Here is a 20,753-nt window from a genome sequence, read left to right on the forward strand (position 1 = left end):
CATCCACTCCAAGGTCAAACATTGGACTGGAGGGATGGACCTGCTGGCATTGTGGACAACAGAACCCGGATTGGAGAGAGCTGCCCTGCTTGCGGAGCTCCTCGGTGCAAACCGGTTATGCCTATGCTCACTAGATCCTAGGCTAGTGAGTGGAAGCATGAGAAGGAGGACAAGGAGGAGATGCAGGAGTATATGTAGAACAGGGAAGGCAGCGGGAACTATAATCTAAAATTATGTGAAAGACTATTGTGGCACAGATTGGGATAAAATTAAACATAGAGAATTGAGAAGTGGTAAAATATTTTTAATTTGTCTGAAACATTGGGGAAAAAGAAAAAAAAAAAAAAATTTGAGAGAATCCTCCTTGTCTCTTTCTAATATCACACAAAGAGAAGGAAGAAAGTGTAAAACAATTCTATGCCCCCCTTCAACAACGTTTGTCAGATCTGGGATATAGGGGCATAGAAGAGATGGGTAAACATGTACTTAGTATGGCCTTTGTAGAAGGTCTATTGAAATCCCTAAGGTCATAGATAATAAGCCAGAGTGGAGACAGTCTGAATCTCCGGCCCCTTTTCAGACAAAAGGGCATTTATGTAACTGTCCTGCAGGCTTGGACTCCGCCTGAGGGGACTGTGCTGTTGCAATATGTTAATGACTTTCCAGCTTTGTGCTGAGGATCTGAAACATGTCAATCTGCATCTATTTCTCTTCTAAAATTTTTTTTTAGCAGAAAATGGCTGCAAGGCTTAAAAAGGAAAAATTACAGCTTTGTAAACAAAAGGTTGTTGTCTAGCTCAAGAAGGCAGACATCTCACAGAACAACGCAGGGCTGCAGTTCAAGCCATTTCTGTATCTTCTTCTGCTGCCAAAGCTTCGCACCTTTTTGGGACTTGTCTCATACTGCCGTCCCTGGCCTTTCATGCGACAGCAGTATTGACGCAAAAACATGGAGGACGTCCACGGTCACTTGGGTATTACTCCATGAGATTGGATCCGGTAGCCCGAGGAGCCCCCTCCTGTGTCTGTGCGGTGGCAGCAGTACAAGCAATGGTTGACAAATCTTCTGAGTTGGTCCTGGACTACCCCCTAGTGGTTCTCACCCCTCATGACATCCAGAGTATACTCACTCAAGTACAACCTAAACATCTGTCTCTAGCTCGTCAAATAAGGTTGCAATGTGCTTTGCTCATGCCCCCCCTTTAATATTTCTTTTCAATGGTGAACCCGGCTACTCTTCTTCCAATCGAGTATCCTGTTTCAAATGGGGGAGGGGGAGGCATAGGTGATCAAATGGGGGAGGGGGATGCATAGGTGATCTATGTACTACAGATCAGCTATTTTTAAAAATTTTTGCAAATAAGAACGTGATCTATTTGGAATAGAATATCAGCATGATTGTCTAGCATTGATGCAACAAGAAAGTTTAAGTTTTAAAGAGTTATTGAAACCCCTTGTTAATACATATTTTGAGTTGTTTTTATAGATGGTACCAGGGTGATTGATGACTCCACACCAGATATGCAGTGTTCACACAACAAGATCTCTAAAAGCAGAATGCCTCCGCATGTCTCAGTACAAGAAGCGGAACTGAAGGCCCTCACTGAGGCGTGTAGAGTGACAGAAGGTAACCATTTACACTGACTCCTGGTATGTATTCGGCATAGATCATGGTTACGGCCCAATATGGAAGGCCAGACATTTTTAAACTTCTGTAGGACAACCCATTGAGAATGGTGTAGCAGTACAGAACCTTATGAAAGCCCTACTCCTACCAGACAAAGTAGCAATCCTGAAGGTGAAAGCTCATACTAAAGCCAACAGTGCAGAAGCAAAAGGCAACGCCCTAGCAGACTTCAGCGCAGACAGCGGCCCTCAAGCCGTGGAAGAAAGAAGAAAAGAAGATACTGACCGCACAAGTCAGAGACTATGATTTGGACTTTGATAAAAATTTGAACATTGATGTACTAAAGACATTACAGTCACAAGCCAGCAAAGAAGAAAAAGATAAATGGACTAATATGAGAGCAGTAGAACAGGGTGGCGTATGGCAAACAGTCAGTAACTTGCCTACCACGATCCCTGTACCCCATGATGGCCCAGCTGATCCATGAAAAGACTCACCTATCGGAGGCAGCTATGTTACCTACGCTTGAGAGAGAAAGGGTTGCCCCCTGGGTTCTTTGTAGCTGCTACATCATTTGTCCAGTTTTGCATGAGCTATGCCGTAAGCAACAGGGTAGAAGTAAATTGACCACAAAGGCACTTGCCAGGACCACTCTACCCATTTCAGGGATTGCAAATTGACAACATTCAGCTCCCACGTGTTGGGAAGTATGAATATGTGCTTGTTGTTGATGTTTTTCAGGTTGGAGGCGTACCCTGTTACAAAAGTAAATGAGCAGGTAACCGAAAAGAAGCTCATGAATAAGGTAATCTGCAGATACGGGGTACCAGAGGTAATCGAGTCAGATAGAGGTACACATTTCACAGGTGAAATAATGCAACACTTCATGTCTGCCCTGGGTAACTCCCAGGCATTTGACACCCCTTATCATCCACAAAGAGCCAGAAAACCATATTGCATTATAATATTTCTCTTCAGGCAATGAAACCCTGCACCAGAGGAAAACGAAAATGGTATGATACCCTATTAGGGGGAATTGGTACAGGTGTAGGGGTTCTAAACTCTATAGATTTAGAGGTGATGAAGAATAAAATGGCTGGGGTAGGACAGGATGTTTCTAGATTGATAAATGTTCAGGCACAATGCATGCCTTCCTTGTTCCTCCCCCGATGTCTTGCATTAGGATATGATAAGGATGTATTAACGCTTTTTAATCTGGTTTTGCGGTTTAAAAGGATTTGTTTGTAAATATGAGTAAATTCATGAACTATACACAATGTAGCCTGCAATATGTATATATGATTCACGAGAGGGACAAAGCAGTCAGATGTGATGACAAATAATGAAAAATTGTGGAGAAATATTCTCAATAATGTAATTCCAGTAGCATCTTGGATACGGCCCGGGGCTGATGGTGTAGAATGCTCTGATGAGTATAGCACTGGGGAAATGATTTTATGATGTAAAGGACACAAGCCTGATGTGTAAGTCTGTAGTACTACCTGTGGTGTTCGGACCGCCTCTATATGCTTTACAATATTGGTTGCCCAAGTTCACAGGTATGATGATTTATAGTGAAAATAAAACCCATGGTATAGAGAACTGTGAAGAAACACTGGATGGCCTAGCATGCGGACGGAGTACAGCCGCATATGAGCCATGTTTCCAGCAGCCTTCAGTCAGCATATGTGATTGGACGGTGTTACCTGCTTCATCTATATGCTGATAGAAGTTGGCCCCCAATATATATTCTTTGTTGCCAACCGAACTGGAACCACCAGTATGTATAATCTCATCACTCCATTGTCTGGATGTATACAGAACATATCGGTGATACATTGGTTTACAGAAACTTACACATTTTTGCCAGATGCTGAAGCAACATTAAGGTACTACTGGTACCCAGATGCTATCCCTATGTCAACTCTGACAGTATCCTTGGGTAGAATTGTAAGACTAATGATAGATACTGAACACCTTTAAAAGCATTTGGATGTTACTAACCTCTCCCTTATGGAATTAGAAAAATGTATGGGTAGGAGATAAGCTAGTCAGCCTAGGTACTAAGATCCAGGTAGACACAGAGTATAACTAGTATGATATTTTTACTGGATGGTCACCTACAGCAGGAAAGATGATGGATTTTATGTTTCACCCTTTACTAATACTGTTTCTTTTGTTCATTCTTTTGAGTGTTTGCAATTTATGGACATTCTGTGGGATACGGAAACAAGCAAATTATCTGGAATCGCTCCCTCTACGATATCGTTAAAACAGTCATACGTAAAAGAGCAACAACAGTGGGGATCCGGCGAAGAGGATAGAAAGACCGGCAGGGGTGGCTTAGCACCCTTGATAGTACCACTACAAAGGCTCTTTTCAAGATGGACTGTTTCAAAATGGGGGATTGTGAGGGTTATGAACATATTAATTTATATATGTATGTATCTTTGATATACGTTTCCGGAGGCTGTAGGCCTAAATTGTACATTCTATTCTGTGTCCTATGAAAAGCTCTGCTAAATGAAGTAGACGTGTAATCTTAAGTGTCCATCATGTCTCCAAGATCTCGTTTAGCTTTTGTTTACAAAGGTTGTGAGGAATGCTTTGATCATTGTCTGCTGTCTAGGTCCAGACACGATGTCTAAATACAAACAAATAAAGCATTGTTTATAGAGAAGACAAAATTATGTACCAGTAAAACAGGTCGACCTCTGTAAAGCAGTTCAACCTCTGATACGCCTACTATTTTTTTTGTATAAGAAAGACAATGTACACAATAAAACTCAGATTTGCTCTAAGACACGACCGTGATGCCTGTGTCTATTGCTTTCTCATGGTGGCTGCCATAACCACCTTTGATTTGGAGCCCCACAGCATATTAACGTAACATGGAAAAATCCCTATCATTATGCTTCTAGAGGAGGCTGAAGAGCCACATAGGGGACACTTACTATGGGGTAGAGGATACTGAGCGGTTCATTAGTGGTAGTGGCAGTATGGTAAGAATATGCAGAGATGAGTCATGGCTGAAGGAAACCTTCATGGTCATCTAGGCCCAGATAAGTAACAAAAGGAGACTTCACTAGTCAGAGAAGTTGTCACCTGTGATCACTATGGCCGCCTGCAGACGGCCGGGTCGGATCCCACTGCAAGAATGGATGCGGACCTGTGCCTCTGCACAGCCCTGCGGCTCACCCGCTCCCGGCATCTTCTCTCTGCCCTATGTGCCGGCTTCCACCCAGCCAGCGCATGCGCATAGCGGAGTCGGCCCGTCCATAGTGACGTTTCTGTGTAACAGTAATAGAACATGCCGCGATTTGTTTTCCACGCGGGCAAATTGCGGTTGTGTACATAGGATTGCATTTTATAATGCAATCCTATGGCAGTGGGCACGGGCGGAAATTCTGCGGGAAATCCCGCTGTGGAATTTCCGCCCCTGTGCAGGGAGCCTTCCACTGTGTAGAAATGCTATCTGACTATTATATGGTGACTGCATTATTCTTGAGCTGAACTGCTGTATCTAATATCATTTTTTTTAATGGAGGATAGAAGGTAAACTCTACGTTTTGCCGTAAATGCCATGATTTATATGTATGTCCTTGGTGGGCATGACACGCCATACTCTGTTAGCTAAACACACCCTCATAGGGCACATGGCAAGGGACTGCTATCGAAGGCATCCTCTAAAATAGTAAAAGGATGATTCTGGCTAGTAATATATCCATAATATATAGTAATACTCTAGTGCAGAATGTTATTTTGCCTTTTCTTTTGCTTATTCCAATGTATCTAAATTGATCGGACTAAACTCTTCCCCAGCTCTGTGAATAGACGCCTGTGTGTGAGAGACAACTGAAAAACAGGCTTATGAACTGCTGACAATATCATTTCTGAAGGACTCCCATATATCACAGCCAACAGCATGTGCGTGACACTGTCAGGAAGTCTCCCTCATAAATAGCTGAAAGTTTTCTCTATGAATAAGGCTTGTTTTCTATATTGTGGATCCTTTAACCTCTTCATTTCACCACTTATATCCTTGCTTACACATAGCGAATGCAGTTTTTTTCTGTTTTTGTGCTATATTCCACTGCTACTTGCTTGCTAAACGTTTGGCTTGGTGCCAACGGCAACAACGTAGCATTAATATGTTGATAGATATGTTTTGCAGAGAAGGAGGCGCCTTAATTGTAGTTATGTAACACAGTAAGTCTTACAGAAGATTACCTTGCAGAGCAGATTTTCCTTGTGAACTTTGACACAATTTTCCCTTCCCAGAAACATTAACACCTGCCCTCAATGTGTTTACTAGAGTTCTTCTTCGCTGTCCTTTTCAGTAATTTCTTCCTTCTGTTCTGTAGTGAATAATGTTGCTGACCTCCTACCTAGAATCAACAAGAGGGATTACCTAGCATCACATTTTAAAGACACCACCTTGCAGGGAAAATATGGGTCTCATGTATCAATACCGACTCCGAGAATAACTGTCCTTATAGCCCACAGAAAATAATCATAGATCACGTTTAATTTGACTAGTGCGACATAGAAAGTAAAAGCTAAACTTAGGTTGCTATTGGCAAGATGAATATTTGGCTTTAGTTTTGATACATGATTTCTCCTACTCGCCCACCTCCCCACCTATTAAACTTTAAAGCCTCCATACACATTGCGGGCTCCTGCTCACGGATGGATATTTGCTGTGGAATCCCCGGCGGGCTTCTGCACTGTGGATTCGCAGCAAATGGTATGGGAAATCAAGGGGAAAAAGAAAATGTAAAAATCGCAGCATGCTACATTTTTTCGTGAATTCTGCATAGACGGCTTCCATTGAAGTCATTGGAAGCCATCTGATCCACAGCCCTTCTGCAATCACATTGCGGAAAGGTTGAGGATTCTGCATCATTGCTAGGTGATGACAATATTTAGGCAATGTCAGCAGCACTCACTGAAAGTCCACAAGATAGCGGAGAGGTTAATGCACTCCAGTGAAGGATCCGATCCTGATCCTTATAGACCAGCACTTGAACAAAAGGATGTCTGGCAGCATCAGCGCTGCAAAGTCATCCCAACTGGGATATACTTTATTCTTCTACAGACATTAAACAGGCAGTAACGTTACAACTCCCGAATGTGGAGGTTTTGTCAAGCTTGCCTCTTTTACATCTGTAGAAGAATAAAATATATCCCAGTTGGGCAGATTTTGCACCCCTGATGCTGCCAGACATCCTTTTGTTTAATCGCTAGGCGATGAGGCGGGTAAAGCAGGAGTTCAAAAGAAATAAAATCTGTACTGCACATTCCCGATAGCTCGCTGTGCGGACCATCCGCAGTACAGATGAAAATGAAATTGATCTGGTACGTGCCGACACCGCTGCTGGCAGAGACGGATTCCGCTGCGGGATTCTGCATGTGCCGACACCGCTGCTGGCAGAGACGGATTCCGCTGTTGGATTCTGCATGCGGAATCCGGCTCGGCCATATGCAGGGGGCCTCATAAAAAGTTGCCCAAACAAGCCGATTTGAACAGAACCGGATGACTGTCCAATTTGTATGGGGATTTCCGTCTTCCCTCAACAGGTAATGTTGGAAATGTAAGGGGAAAGAATGATTAGGCAAGTTGAATTTCAACACCCAATCCTCTTGTTCTCTCTAGAGATAAATCACTGCCAGGGCCTAAAAGCGAGTATTTATGTGTGTGGGGCGAAATAGCTATGAGCAGAAGCGGTGTTCAGCTAAAGGCTTGTGAGGTATACAGGCACCTTAAAAAGGGCTTGTCCAACTTTTTAAAAAATTTAGGCAGTCACTCATGCAATAAAATATCCTTTCTTCACCTGGAAACTGGTGCAGCGGATCCCACAACAATCCCTTTATGTACTGGTAGCAGAAGTCAGATGACTGTTACAGATTTACTAAGTGAAATGCATCAAATTCTGGAAATTATGCAACAAACCCTAAAAAGCTGACACACGTGCCATGCACCATATTTGTTATGAGTTTCAGGTACTTTTTGCACCTCACTAGTCTTCAAAAGTCATAGAAGTCATAGAGTGAACTCCAAGAAGGGGAGTCTTAAAGTGCAGCAAAATTTATTAGCATGCACCAAAATTTTTTCTTATATAAACCAGTAACGTTTTGTCAATCAAGAGATGGAATAACTAAGAGAAAAGTGTCTAACATGGTAAATTTGATGAATCTCCTCTTAATTTATGTGGTCTTTATTATTGAGAATATTAAAGAGATTTTCCAGAATTATCATAATGATGACCTATACACAAGATGGATCATCAGTATTTGATCAGTGGGGTCTGCTGCTCTTGACTCCTATCAGCTGCTTGAAGTGGCAATGACACTCAAGTGAGCACGCAGCCACTTCACTGCATACCAGGCACAGAGCTGAACATTTTATAGCAGCTCAATCCCATCCCTTAGGCCATCTAACTGAAAAAATTATGATGTCACAGGCCTGAGATGACGCCAGAGTGCTCACCTGTACACCGCAGACTCTTCAATTAGCTGATAAGCGGAGATCCCGAGTGACAGACTAATATTGATGACATCCTGAGGAAAGGTCATCAATATTTTAGTCCAGCGCTAACTACAACTATTATATATATATAATATAGGTAAAAAAAAAATGTTGAATTCACAGAACCAAACAAGATAGACATAAATGAACAAAGTACAACATTGATAAATGCCTTATTTGTGCATTGCTTTCTATATCAGAGCAGATCATATGCTTATCATGAGACTAGAATCTTCCAACAATCCTCACTAGTTTTTCTTAAAAGGAGGCCTCTATTCTGAAATCTGTGTCAAACCTGAGTGAAAGTACTATTATGCAATGAATAGAGCTTCTGATGGAATAGTTATGGCAACCATCCTAGCAGCATTACTAAATAATACTGGAGCCATAGAATAAATCAGCACCCCATGGAACTGCAATCTAGGCACAGGGGACTCCTGATCAGGCATACTTCGTTGGAAGGAGTTGGAGATCTGATCCCACTCAAATACTTGGTCAGCAATTTTGGCTGGAGTCTAACATTAAGGGCTCATACTACTGACTTTATTTAGGCTTTATACAACCTCCAAATTGTACCGAGCCATCACACAAAGCCCATACAAGTATACAAAGCTTTACTATACTGTACGCATCTAATATCACACAAAAGTTTCTTTTTGCCGAATTCCGGCACTGAACTGTAAGCATGGCATCTAGAGAACAATCTCTCCATACATATACTGCCTGATGGAGCCTGCACAGAGGCCTGCAGCTCAATACTCGGGAGTCATATGGCCTCCATGAAGTGCCATATTGGTTCTGTGTACACAGCTCGGTCATGTGGATAAACCCAAAATATATAAAACATATACAGCTCTAATAGCAGAATCAGCATTGTTCGGGCATGTTCAACACGGAATAGATTGTCCACAGCTGATATTCTGCAGCACATCGTAGTAACATAGTAGGTGAGGCTGAAGGGAGACAATGCCCATCTAGTTTAGCCTGTTTCTACCACCCTCCCCCTTGTTGATCCAGAGGAAGGCAAAAAAAACAAACAAATGAGGCAGAAGCCAATGTAGTCCATTAGGGGAAAAGTCCTCCCTGACTTCATAATCACAGTCAGAATAAACCCTGGATCAACGTTTTGAAAGTTTCTACCCGACTCCAAGACCCGGATTAACAACCCTATTGGTTATTTAAGGTCGATATTTGTAATATCACAGTGCTCTAGAAAGGCATCTAGTCCCCTCTTAAACTATCGATTTTGCCATCACCACGTCCTCAGGCAGAAAGTTCCACAGTCTAACTGCTCTTACAGTAAAGAACCCCCTTCTGTGTTGGTGATGAAACCTGCTTTCTTTTAGACATAGTGGATGCCCTCTTGTTACTGTCGCAGTCCTGGGTATAAACAGATTATGGGAGAGATCCTTGTATTGCCCCCTAATGTATTTATACATAGTCATTTGTTCGCCCCTTAATCATCTTTTTTCCAGGGTGCATCGGCAGCTGAAATTCTGCCTCAAACCCTACACCATTCAGCTTTTAAGGTGGACTTCAGTGTGGAAGTCACCCTGTCATTTCAGAAGAGATGGATTCTGCAGCGTATCCAGTGACATACTGCAGATTTAAATTCCACATCACATGTCAATTTCTGCAAAGGTTTTGTGCAGCACATGGACATTTGAAAATCTCTTACACTTTGCTGCTACTGTAAATGCCACAGATTTTCCATGCGGCAAAGCTGCCCTGTGTGAACATGCTTTTATGTATATGCCCATGTGGGCATAACATATGGTCATTTCAGGGGTCAAGACAGGCAAGTAATTGAATTTGCTGAACTTTCAAGAATAGAGGCCTGTATTTCCTAAACTTATGATCGCAATACTTATTTTAATGAAAGATTTTTGAAGTCAATGTGCAAAACAGCTCGTTTCATAATACTACATTTTTCTGAATTATTGCAAATAATGTTGATAAGGAATATAAAACATGACCATATATCCATGGTTACACGCCCCCTCTTGTGCAAAAAAAAAATCTATTTACTGTAGATAGTAAATTTATAGATATTTTTAAATTAAAGAGAACACGGTTTATATAGCAAAGCACAAAATGAAAGAACATGGAAAAATCAACAAGTTATTTTAGAAATGTTGAAGGTGTCCATGTTTTGTTCATTGATGGATTAGCAGCTACATGTTTGCCAAGTCTGCATCCCTACTGGTTGATTCTGACTCTCCGGGTCTGTTAATTTAATTTCTATAGCTAATCAGCTAAGTTAAAGCTCTTAAAATACAAATCTGTTTTAGAGTCCTACAATAACTGGATTTAAATTATAAAAGTTTTACAAAAGTAAAGTATAAGGTTTAGTAATGACCGAGTCATATCGAGTACTGCTCATTAACTCTTACATAGGGCCTACTTTACATGGCAGCAATTAAATTGGCTTTGAAAGTTAAATTGTATTGCCCTAAATCACCAAGTCAATGAGGCTTAAGAGTTGACTGAATAAGATAACGGTTTGCAATGGAGGTGACACTTCAAAACTCATTAACAGCTTTATGCATACTCTAATAAATACAGAATAATTGGGGTTCAGTGAAGCATTAAAAGTGCCATTTTGCCTTTTACATTCTAGTAGGCATATTGAGAGGGATACTAGGCCCCGCTGAAATATCGCTAACACTTTTTTTGGTGCAAACAAAAATTTATTTTTCTCTCTGTGTGCACAACACTCAAATGATACATACGTGTAATGGTTACAGACTCCGAAGAGGTATAGAGCTTGACAGTTTATCTCACACTTGGTTGGCATGTTCACTACAAGAGAAGGACAGGAGAACTGTTGCAGCAAACTTGTACATCCTCTCGGTGAGGACTAGAGGCTAGTTTGCATCTAAGGTGGATGACGACTCTTACAAGCAACCTTCGGTGCTTCCATGCATGGCTACTCCCAAGCATCAAATCCTGCCTATGGGTTAGTTGGGTTGCACCAACCCCCTGTATACAATGCCCCGACATCTCTAATGGTCTCTGTAGTCATTACCCATTTCTAGAATCACATGGACCAGACTCTGCTATCTGCATGGAAGCCCTCTGCTGTCGGTCCTCAGTTTCTTTTCCTTTAATGGAACCTCCTGCCATTGGTGGAATATGAAGGAAGTAAAGCGATAATTTTGGAATAGCCACTTATCCGTTAGGCATATGAGCAAAATAGTTACAGAACTGGATTACCAACTATTAGAGTATATATAACTTCATGTCCAGTGCCAGGTTATCATGTCACTAAAACAACAAAAACAAGCTAACTAGCATATGCATTACCCAGTCAATTAAACGTTAGATTTCTGCAAATAGGAGGGGAATTTTTTTTTTTTTGCTGGGGGATCACCATGGACACTGTACACATCGGTCAATGGCAGCAATTAAAAGGCATTAATAGAATGAGGTTTAAAGGGTTCTTTTTTCAAAATCTATTTACTGTAGATAGTAAATGTATAGATATGGTAAAATGAAAGAAAACACTGTTTATATAGCGAAGCACAAAATGAAAGAACATAGAAAAATCAACAAGTTATTTTAGAAATGTTGAAGGTGTCCATGTTTTGTACATTGATGGATTAGCAGCTACATGTTTGCCAAGTCTGCATCCCTACTGGTTAATTCTCACTCTCCAGGTCTGTTAATTTAATTTCTATGGATAATCAGCTAAGTGAAAGCTCTTACAATACAAATCTGTTTTGGAGTCCTACAATAACTGGATTTAAAATATAAAAGTTTTACAAAGTAAAGTATAAGGTTTAGTAATGACCGAGTCATATCGAGTGCTGCTCATTAACTCTTACATAGGGCCTACTTTACATGGCAGCAATTAAATTGGCTTACATTGGAGCAATTAAATTGGCTTACATTGGAGCAATTAAATTGTATTGCCCGAGGAAGAACCCTGAGAGGTTCGAAAGGTCGCTACAACATTTTGTTAGCCATTAAAAGGTATCATATCTACAAGATTACTTGGCTTCTTTTGCTGGGAACAATCACATTTTGCTCTTCAAAACAAAACACTTTCCCAATGACACGCAGACGTTAGAGGATATCCACCAATTAAGACTTTTTTCACCCTAACAGACTCCATTCAGCCATGTATTACATGGCTGACCATTTATTTGAATGTTTGGCATGCAATACCCCAATTTTCCTGCAGCAGCCACTTACAGGAAGTGCAAGATTAGCCATGATATATCAGCTGTTCAGAGGTTTCAGAAACCTGACCCGCAGTGACCAACTGAACAACCGACTGGCTTCATTAGAAAGAAGGTTTTTCTAAGGCAGACTAAGGCCTCATACCCACGGATGTAATGGATTTTGCATACGGGAGCCCACAGCAGAATCTGACCCTGCCCATGGTCGAGGACACTGCATACCTGTCCAGGTCTTCTGCTTACCCATCCGGGTCTTCTTGATTTTTCACTGTGCGGAAGTGCCAGCTGGCACGCTACCGCACATGCACAGCAGAGTTTTTTCTTATTTTAAACTCTTGCTTCTCATGGAATTCGCAGCCCATCCACAATTCAATTGCGGACAGGTCGCGGATTGGACTGCTTCCATTGATTTCAATGGAAGTCACCCATGCAGGAACCGCACTAAAATGCAGCATGTTACGATTTGTTTTCTGGACCAAAAGGTCCGTAAAACAAATCTGCATGCTTGAATACATGCATAGATATCCCTGCTTCCCTATGGGTGGGTTGAGTTGCGCATCATCCACACGTATTCCACAAATCAGATCCGCCTGTGGACATTGGGCCTTATAAAGAAAGGATATAATATATACACACATATCCTGTGGCTAAAACAAATAACATTTAATTCCTTTGTTTTTTGGTTTTGTTTGTTGTTTTAAAGGAATCAGTCAGCTCAAATATGCTATCCAAACTACAGGCATGATGTAGTAGAGCAGGAGGAGCTGGGCAGATTCTGCACCTTCTGAGCTGAATAGTCCAATGGATGGTCCCATCAGTGATTGATAGTTATCTGTATAGGATTGTACATACAGAGGTAGCTGTCAATCACTGACAGGACTGCCCATTGGACTGTTCAGCTCAGTCCAATTAGAAGATATGTAAATGAATAAAATGCAAGTAATATTGAATCTTTCCCCATATCAATCTGCTCAGCTCCTCCTACTCTATAACATGCTGCCTGCAGTTTGGAGAACATGTTCAAGCTGACAGACTGTTAAAGCAATGTTTAAGTTACTATATGTCTATCTGGTGCCACTAGTGTGTACAAAAAAAAGCATGTACCACAGGTGAAAAAGTCTCAGTTTTTTTAGCAGATGTTGTGGTGCCACATCATTAGGGTGAAGCCATCAATATCAAAACAATCGCAGTTGTAGGGTGCTTTTGGCCATGACTTGCCTAAAGTGGAAATGGGGCCCACTCAGATCCCCTGATTGAGTGCCACTTTCAACTGGATCGACATCTTCAGGACATGGATTCAGTTGAAAACTAAAAGTAGTGCAAAGAGCCATTGGCTCCCTCCCCCGCTCCTTGCTCTTGGTCGGGAGTATGGAGGAGTCAGAGTCTTAGTTGAGACAACACAAAGAGATCACTGCTTTGCATTGCCTGTGTCGGGTTGCAGTCAGCAGGCAGCAGAAAGAAGACCCAGCTGCTAATCTTGGGAATGGGTTTAGAGGAGTTTTAATTTTCCTTCAAATTAATTAGCACAAAGAGGGTACAAGGTTTGCACACTATATAGGTTTTTTTGTAAGGGGGTGGCATATAGGTTTATAGTGCCCAAGTGTACAAACATGGTGAAGTTGGGAAGATAGAAAAATAACCATTGACTGAATGCTATGTTCATCTTAAACGGGTTGACAGATTCAGACATAGACCCATGAAGATCTCATATTCTCACCACTTTCCTTAATGAACGTACATACTACTATATAATAGTCCCACCAGGATGTGAAAATCTGGAGTCTGGTGGCAAAGTTAAAATATGGGTGCAATGGTTTCTCTCTAAGGTTATGGATGATCATCCAACCTCATCATCAAAATCATTACATATGGTAGTAAACAAATGTCACAAAAAGCATGTATTGTACCATTATTACCAATCTGTGAGGGGCATTTGTAATGGCTTACTCCACTGTTGAAGGTTTACACTAGCAAATTGCATTTCCATTAGTAAAGACACTGATACTTTTATGTGGCTTCATATGATAATGTTGTTGCAGAAAAGTCTGCTGTATATATCCACAGTTGCAGAAGTCTTTGAATGAAGCTTTTCTCATGAAATTTGTGACCCCATCAAAGTCCAACCATATCTAATAGTTTTATAAAATATGTAGAAAATCCCTTGGTCAGTTTCCCTTTTACTATATGCTGTAGTTTAGGGCTTTTAATATACTAAGTCATAAAAAGCCATGAGATGCAACGCATTTCACTTATAAGATTTAGTTATTATGTATTTTTTATGAGCATGAGTAAATTAAATCTATATATCTCGTAAAACCAGTCCAAAACACCACCTTTTTGAGAAGACCAACCTGATCTAGACTACATTTTTCTATGAAGAATCAAAACTCTATATCCTATGTATATTTGCCTCTTTTTGAGAAAACACACCCCTCTGGAAGACCATTTCTCACTGCAATTTAAGGTGTTCATTTCAAAGAGGTTTTATTACAGATATATATAGATCTGCTGGCATCTAACACTTTAAATTGTTTTCTCTGAATATCACTGAAAGCTCTCATTACCAAGATTAGAAAAAAATAAAAAATCAAACTGTCTCCAAGTTTATCCGGCTTCTTAAGGAGCCAATATTTTCTCCACTCTTTATATATCCATAAATATATGCACAGAACTGATGGTCTAGAATTCAACCAATTTGTGGTTAAAATGTGGAATGAGTAGCACTAAATTTACCTTCCAAAATGTAAAGAAAATCTCAGCTCGCCAGAGTTAAGGTCAGAAATGATCCTTGCAGTGTCTTTCAGCTTATTATAGAAATGCTGCAAGACATATTTCCCAATGTGTGGCTGACTTTCCAGGAAAATCCTGGAGGAGGGGGGCACAAATTCCACCAGTTTTTCTACACTGGGGCCCTCTTTTTCCTCTACGGGCAGGCTCCAGGTCTAGATTATGCAGAATATATAACAGAATGGATGTTGTAATCCTTAGCAGAGATATATAAAAAGTATAAGTAATTTAAGGAGACATAAATTAGCCGCTTACAAAATTGACTCCTAACAGAGTAACGTTTTCTTATACTTGAATTTCTTATAAAGATCCAGGTATTATATATTCTAGAATTTTAGTGAAAGCAATATTTTTCTTGGGTTGTCTTTTTTTACTCAGATTAGCTCCACTTTTGGATGTTTTTGAATGCATTTTGCATTCAAAATAAAAATGTAATGTTTTACTATGTTTGTACATATATGTTTATTAGCAAAGATATTACATCTTTAGACAAAAGTAGTAGACTGTCCTAAAAAGACCTAGAAGATCGTTTAAAATATCATGCAGGATATGCTGGTTTGACCTCTTTATTTAATACTGAAATAAGATATCTCACACTTAAGCAAGAAGTAGTAAAGTATGATGGTGTTTGTATGCTGCAGAAGATAATTTTTTTGCAGCTCAACACTATTTATACTGAATAATACATTTTCCCTAAGCTTCCATGATAAGTATATGCATTTGGAGTAATTGCACCTAAATTCAACTTTAGTGCACTACAGAACAAAGGACTGATAATCAATGTGTGCCATTCTATCAACTTCTATGCCCAAGGCCTCAAAAACTCATACTGCAACTATACCACTGAATCTAATAGCTATGATGCAAATGTAATATAACTCCAGGAACATTGCACAATATAACACATTGCTGCACCCTGTAATTGTTGAATAATTCTTCAGACTACAAAGCAACTAAAATATGGATAGATTGATATATAGACAGACAAATGGATAGAAATTCACAGATAATAAAACTATTGATCTGTTATGCTTCTGTTTTACCAAATCTGGCAATATACACTCAATTTACCCCAAGTTTGACTAGTCATACAATGTTTTACACTATTTGGTGGGATATATGTTTAAGGGTGTGCACACACACTATTAAATATTTGGGATTATGGAGATTTTTTTTCCATGTGGAATATAATTTGCACTAAAGCTCATTTGGTATTTGCAAATTGCTGCACATGTATGTTCTTGTACAATAGCTGAATAAAATTATAATATTTCATCAGCAATGATCAAGAAATCTGATAGCGACGGCAATAGTTAAACGTCATATTATGTGTGTATATATATATATATATATATATATATATATATATATATATATATATATATATACATACATACATACATACACACACACACACACACACACACACACCTAATACTAGGACAAAATCCTTTACAGCCAAACCTGTAAAATAATAGCTATGGTAAATAATAAAGAAGCACTACCTACAAAGTTAACAGCAAGAGGTATCATTACACAATCCTAGTATCTACCTGTGTTTTTATTATCTATCAGAAAGAAGCAACTATTTCTCCAACATTTTCTCAGAAATAGGATAGGATTGGATGGATTGATGGATGGATGATAGATAGAATCGAGTTGCCAAAAAATTGTTTGATATGGATACTATAAAATGTTTCATTAATGAATGCCCTAAAAACCTGATTAAACCGTTCAAGTCAATCAATAAAACATTTTATATAATGGACCAGAGGTGTAGCTAGACTCTTTTATTTAGGCCCTGTACCTAAACACCCTGGTAAAAGAGCCCAGGGCAACTCCCCTGCAAGCCCCTACTACCTCTTGCACGCATGAGACTATGGTAAAATGTATCTATTATTACTAGCAAAAATGTAGTCAATGTCTGATTTTCTTCCGTTCATAGAACATGTTCTCCTGCCATACAAGATCATCATCACTGGGAATGTGCTGCTCATCTGGAAATACAGTCAAGTGTAATATAAAATTACAAGTCTAAACTGAAAGACTAGTTTATTTTTTTATTATTATTTCCTCCTTTTTTCATGTCATCAGTCTGTAAACAAAACAGAGAGAAATGTTAAGTACATTCCATCTAGAAATTGTACAAATATTGTGGCAGTATATTTTAGTGAAATGTATAACTCTGCTAAAAAGGAAAACTGTATTTTCCCAATATCCCACAGCCACACAACTTGTTGGAAACTTTAATAAAATATGATATTTGGTTAATCAATGTAAGAGAATGTTGCATGTTCTAGAATATGGAAAGATCATGTGATCTAGGTTGATTCTAATTTTATAACTGGGTAGACAAGATACTTCATTCACTTCTTAAATATGATCCAGCAGGCATGTTTGAAAGGTTTTAATATGGACTGTTCCAAGTAACACAGCAAGTCTACACTAGTAAAAATTCCAATGTCAAGATGAAGAAGCCAAAAAATTAACTTACACATTTAGACTGTTTTAAAAAGTATATTAACCCAATCCCTTTATTTTCTCATAACACAGTAAGAAAATGAGAAGGGGGAACATGTGTTTCTTGACTAGATGTTATAACCATTTAAAAGTTATATTGAATGATAATATTATTCAAATTCTTAGTCCGCCACATTCAAATTTCTGCAAGTCTGTGGCAAAATCCAAATGCATGACCTACAGAAAGTGCTTAAGATTTCACAAGAAGGTTGAAAATTCCATGCTTGCCCCGAAATCTAGACAAATTTGTTCCGTGGCATGGTCTTGGCGTTTTGCAAGTGCCATTCACTTTGATTGTGTGGTATTTGTTGTGGAGTTTTGACTCCTCTTCTATTACTTTTGTTGGTATAAATGAATTTTTATTATTTTCAGTATATATATATTTTTTTTTTTTTTTTTAATGAACATCTCTGCACCAAAACAAAGAAAACTTTTTGTGTGCGATTTACACAGATAAGACTGCAAAAAGTCTGGGTATTAACTAGTTAAAGACTGAAAACAGATCTGCTTCTGCTTTTTGGCCCTAGTCAGGGCTAGGAGATGGGAGCACTGAGAGCCAGCAGGAAAGTAGTGAGACATCAAACAATGCTCATTGGAAAGACAGGGAGTGTTTTCTGAAATTCTCCTTAAAATGAGTCAGTATTCCAGTGAGACTATTCTTATTCTATTAAACAAATAATCATTTTCAGTTATGGTTATCTTCTAGTCTAATATTAAAAATAAAACAAAAGCATGTGTTAAAACATGGGACTAATTTATTGTCAAATCCAAAGTACTTAATAGATAACAGGGATAAAAAATAATGGCGCTGAAATTCTGAAAGTCGAAATAGAAGAGTTAATTGAAAAATCAGAAAGCCACTGAAGCAGCTAGAAAAAGATAATGAAAATAAAAAAATATAATCCAGCGGGTCCACACGTTATTGAAGTGATGCATATCATGGATTCGGATTTTGAAATCGCTATAATCTTGTTTTTTTTTCTACTAGCGTTACAAGTAGTTTTTTTTTCATGGAAACTTACAGTATATAAAAAATAGAAAAGGTCACCTCCTACTGTGGAGTATAAGGATATTTGAAGTTATCACTTGGCTTTGTGGCAATATCAAAGCTCAAGGTGCTGTCGGAGTTAAGATGTTTTGATAAAGATAGGTCCCCCATGGCAAAAAAAACAACAAAAACATAACAAGTGAGCTCCTGCTCACCTCTCCTAGCTGCAGCCGATAAGCATATCAAATGGGATACCAGGAGCTGTCAGCGGGGTACATGCAGGGAGCTGGACGTGGACTGTAGGGGCTTGTTTTTTAATTTTTCACAAAAACATTTTATCGCACACTATCCCTTTAAGTGAATTTAAGCTTTCTTTGGCAATATACTTTTTACTTTGTAACAGGGTAACAGGGTACAAAATTCCTGACAAAAATCACAAACTACACTTAATTTTCCATGATTAAAGAAAAGGTCGCACTAAACGTCTAAAGTGACACCTCTGTGTCATTGCCATTAAAGGAGATGTCCCGCGCCGAAACGGGTTTTTTTTTTTTTTAAACCCCCCCCCCCGTTCGGCGCGAGACAACCCCGATGCAGGGGTTAAAAAAACCACCCGCACAGCGCTTACCTGAATCCCGGCGGTCCGGCGTCTTCATACTCACCTGCTGAAGATGGCCGCCGGGATCCTCTGTCTTCATGGACCGCAGGGCTTCTGTGCGGTCCATTGCCGATTCCAGCCTCCTGATTGGCTGGAATCGGCACGTGACGGGGCGGAGCTACACGGAGCTACACGGAGCCCCATAGAGAACAGGAGAAGACCCGGACTGCGCAAGCGCGGCTAATTTGGCCATCGGAGGGCGAAAATTAGTCGGCACCATGGAGACGAGGACGCCAGCAACGGAGCAGGTAAGTATAAAACTTTTTATAACTTCTGTATGGCTCATAATTAATGCACAATGTACATTACAAAGTGCATTATTATGGCCATGCAGAAGTGTATAGACCCACTTGCTGCCTCGGGACAACCCCTTTAATGGTTCATAATTCTAGAAGATAGACCTGTATGGACCTGTGCTCCTATAGCTGACAGATTTAGTACTTAATAAGGACCTGTTAGCTCTGACATGTCTGTTTTAGTAAATACTTGCATTCCCAATGAAATTATTCTGGAGCATCTTTTCTACATTGTAGTACGGTACATTTTTTCTGCATTATACGGTTTTCTATTATTCCTCCTAGAAATTAATAAGTAAATTCACAACTGAGCGTTACCATTCTCCATAACAAAATTCCTCACACCAACTAGACAGCTTCACAAGGAGAAAACAATATTCCTCCCAACCTGCACAGTCTGTCAGAAGTAATTGGACAATGACAGAAACTGTAGTGAAACATCCATGGATAACAGAGGAACGAACGACACAACATACAGTTCTAAGGCCTCCCTCACACAGGCGTTTTTGTACAGCGTTTAGCGCTGTGTTGTCAGAGCCGGCAAGCTCTGATTGACCGAGACAGTCAATGAATGGCTATGATTGGGCATCAAACCAGCGCCCAGAACCAATCACAGCAATCTATTGCTGGAGGTGGGGTTTTCAAACCTCACTTATAGCAATAGATCATCTGTCAGTGCAGGGGAAGCCTGGAGCAGCACCAGAGATGAGCGTCCGGGACCCGGACGGCAGCTGCTAGATGAATTTTGTGTTTTTTTTCAAGCATCCTTGGCTGCGTTTTTAGCTGTGCTGAAAATGAAGCCAAAACGTTGGCATGAAGAATGGCTAAAACCGGGCTGAATCTGCAAAAAACGCTGCGTTTCTGCAAATACCTGTGTGAGCAAATCCTAAGAGTAGATACTTTTGTTACAGCGTGCAAATAACCATTATTTATAGGAGAGCTAACAAATCCTCTATAAAATGGGGTTAGCCCACCATAGCAACTTATCTGTCTCCGTAAAGATAAAAGGGAGTGACAGTGCACATGTGTAACCACATACTCAAGTCCCCCTTCACATGATCAGTGGACATCTGAGCAGCTGACCACTCACTGATCAAGCACTCATCACCTATCCACTGAATAGGTGATAAGTTGCTCTGGTGGGCCAACCCTTTTAAAGGAAAC

The 20,753-nt window shown here is 39.9% G+C and overlaps 1 long non-coding RNA gene across 1 annotated transcript in view; it reads right to left on the reverse strand.

Annotated features, from left to right (window-relative positions):
* The window catches only part of LOC136576688 (uncharacterized), an 85,550-nt gene that overhangs the window by 52,710 nt on the left and 12,087 nt on the right, over nt 1–20,753 (reverse strand). The window contains exon 2 of the long non-coding RNA XR_010786399.1: nt 5,858–6,015. This is a non-coding gene — a long non-coding RNA (uncharacterized lncRNA). The remainder of the gene's footprint in view (nt 1–5,857; nt 6,016–20,753) is intronic.

The sequence above is a fragment of the Eleutherodactylus coqui genome, chromosome 8, assembly GCF_035609145.1.
Source record: "Eleutherodactylus coqui strain aEleCoq1 chromosome 8, aEleCoq1.hap1, whole genome shotgun sequence".
Classification (NCBI taxonomy): Eukaryota; Metazoa; Chordata; class Amphibia; order Anura; family Eleutherodactylidae; genus Eleutherodactylus; species Eleutherodactylus coqui.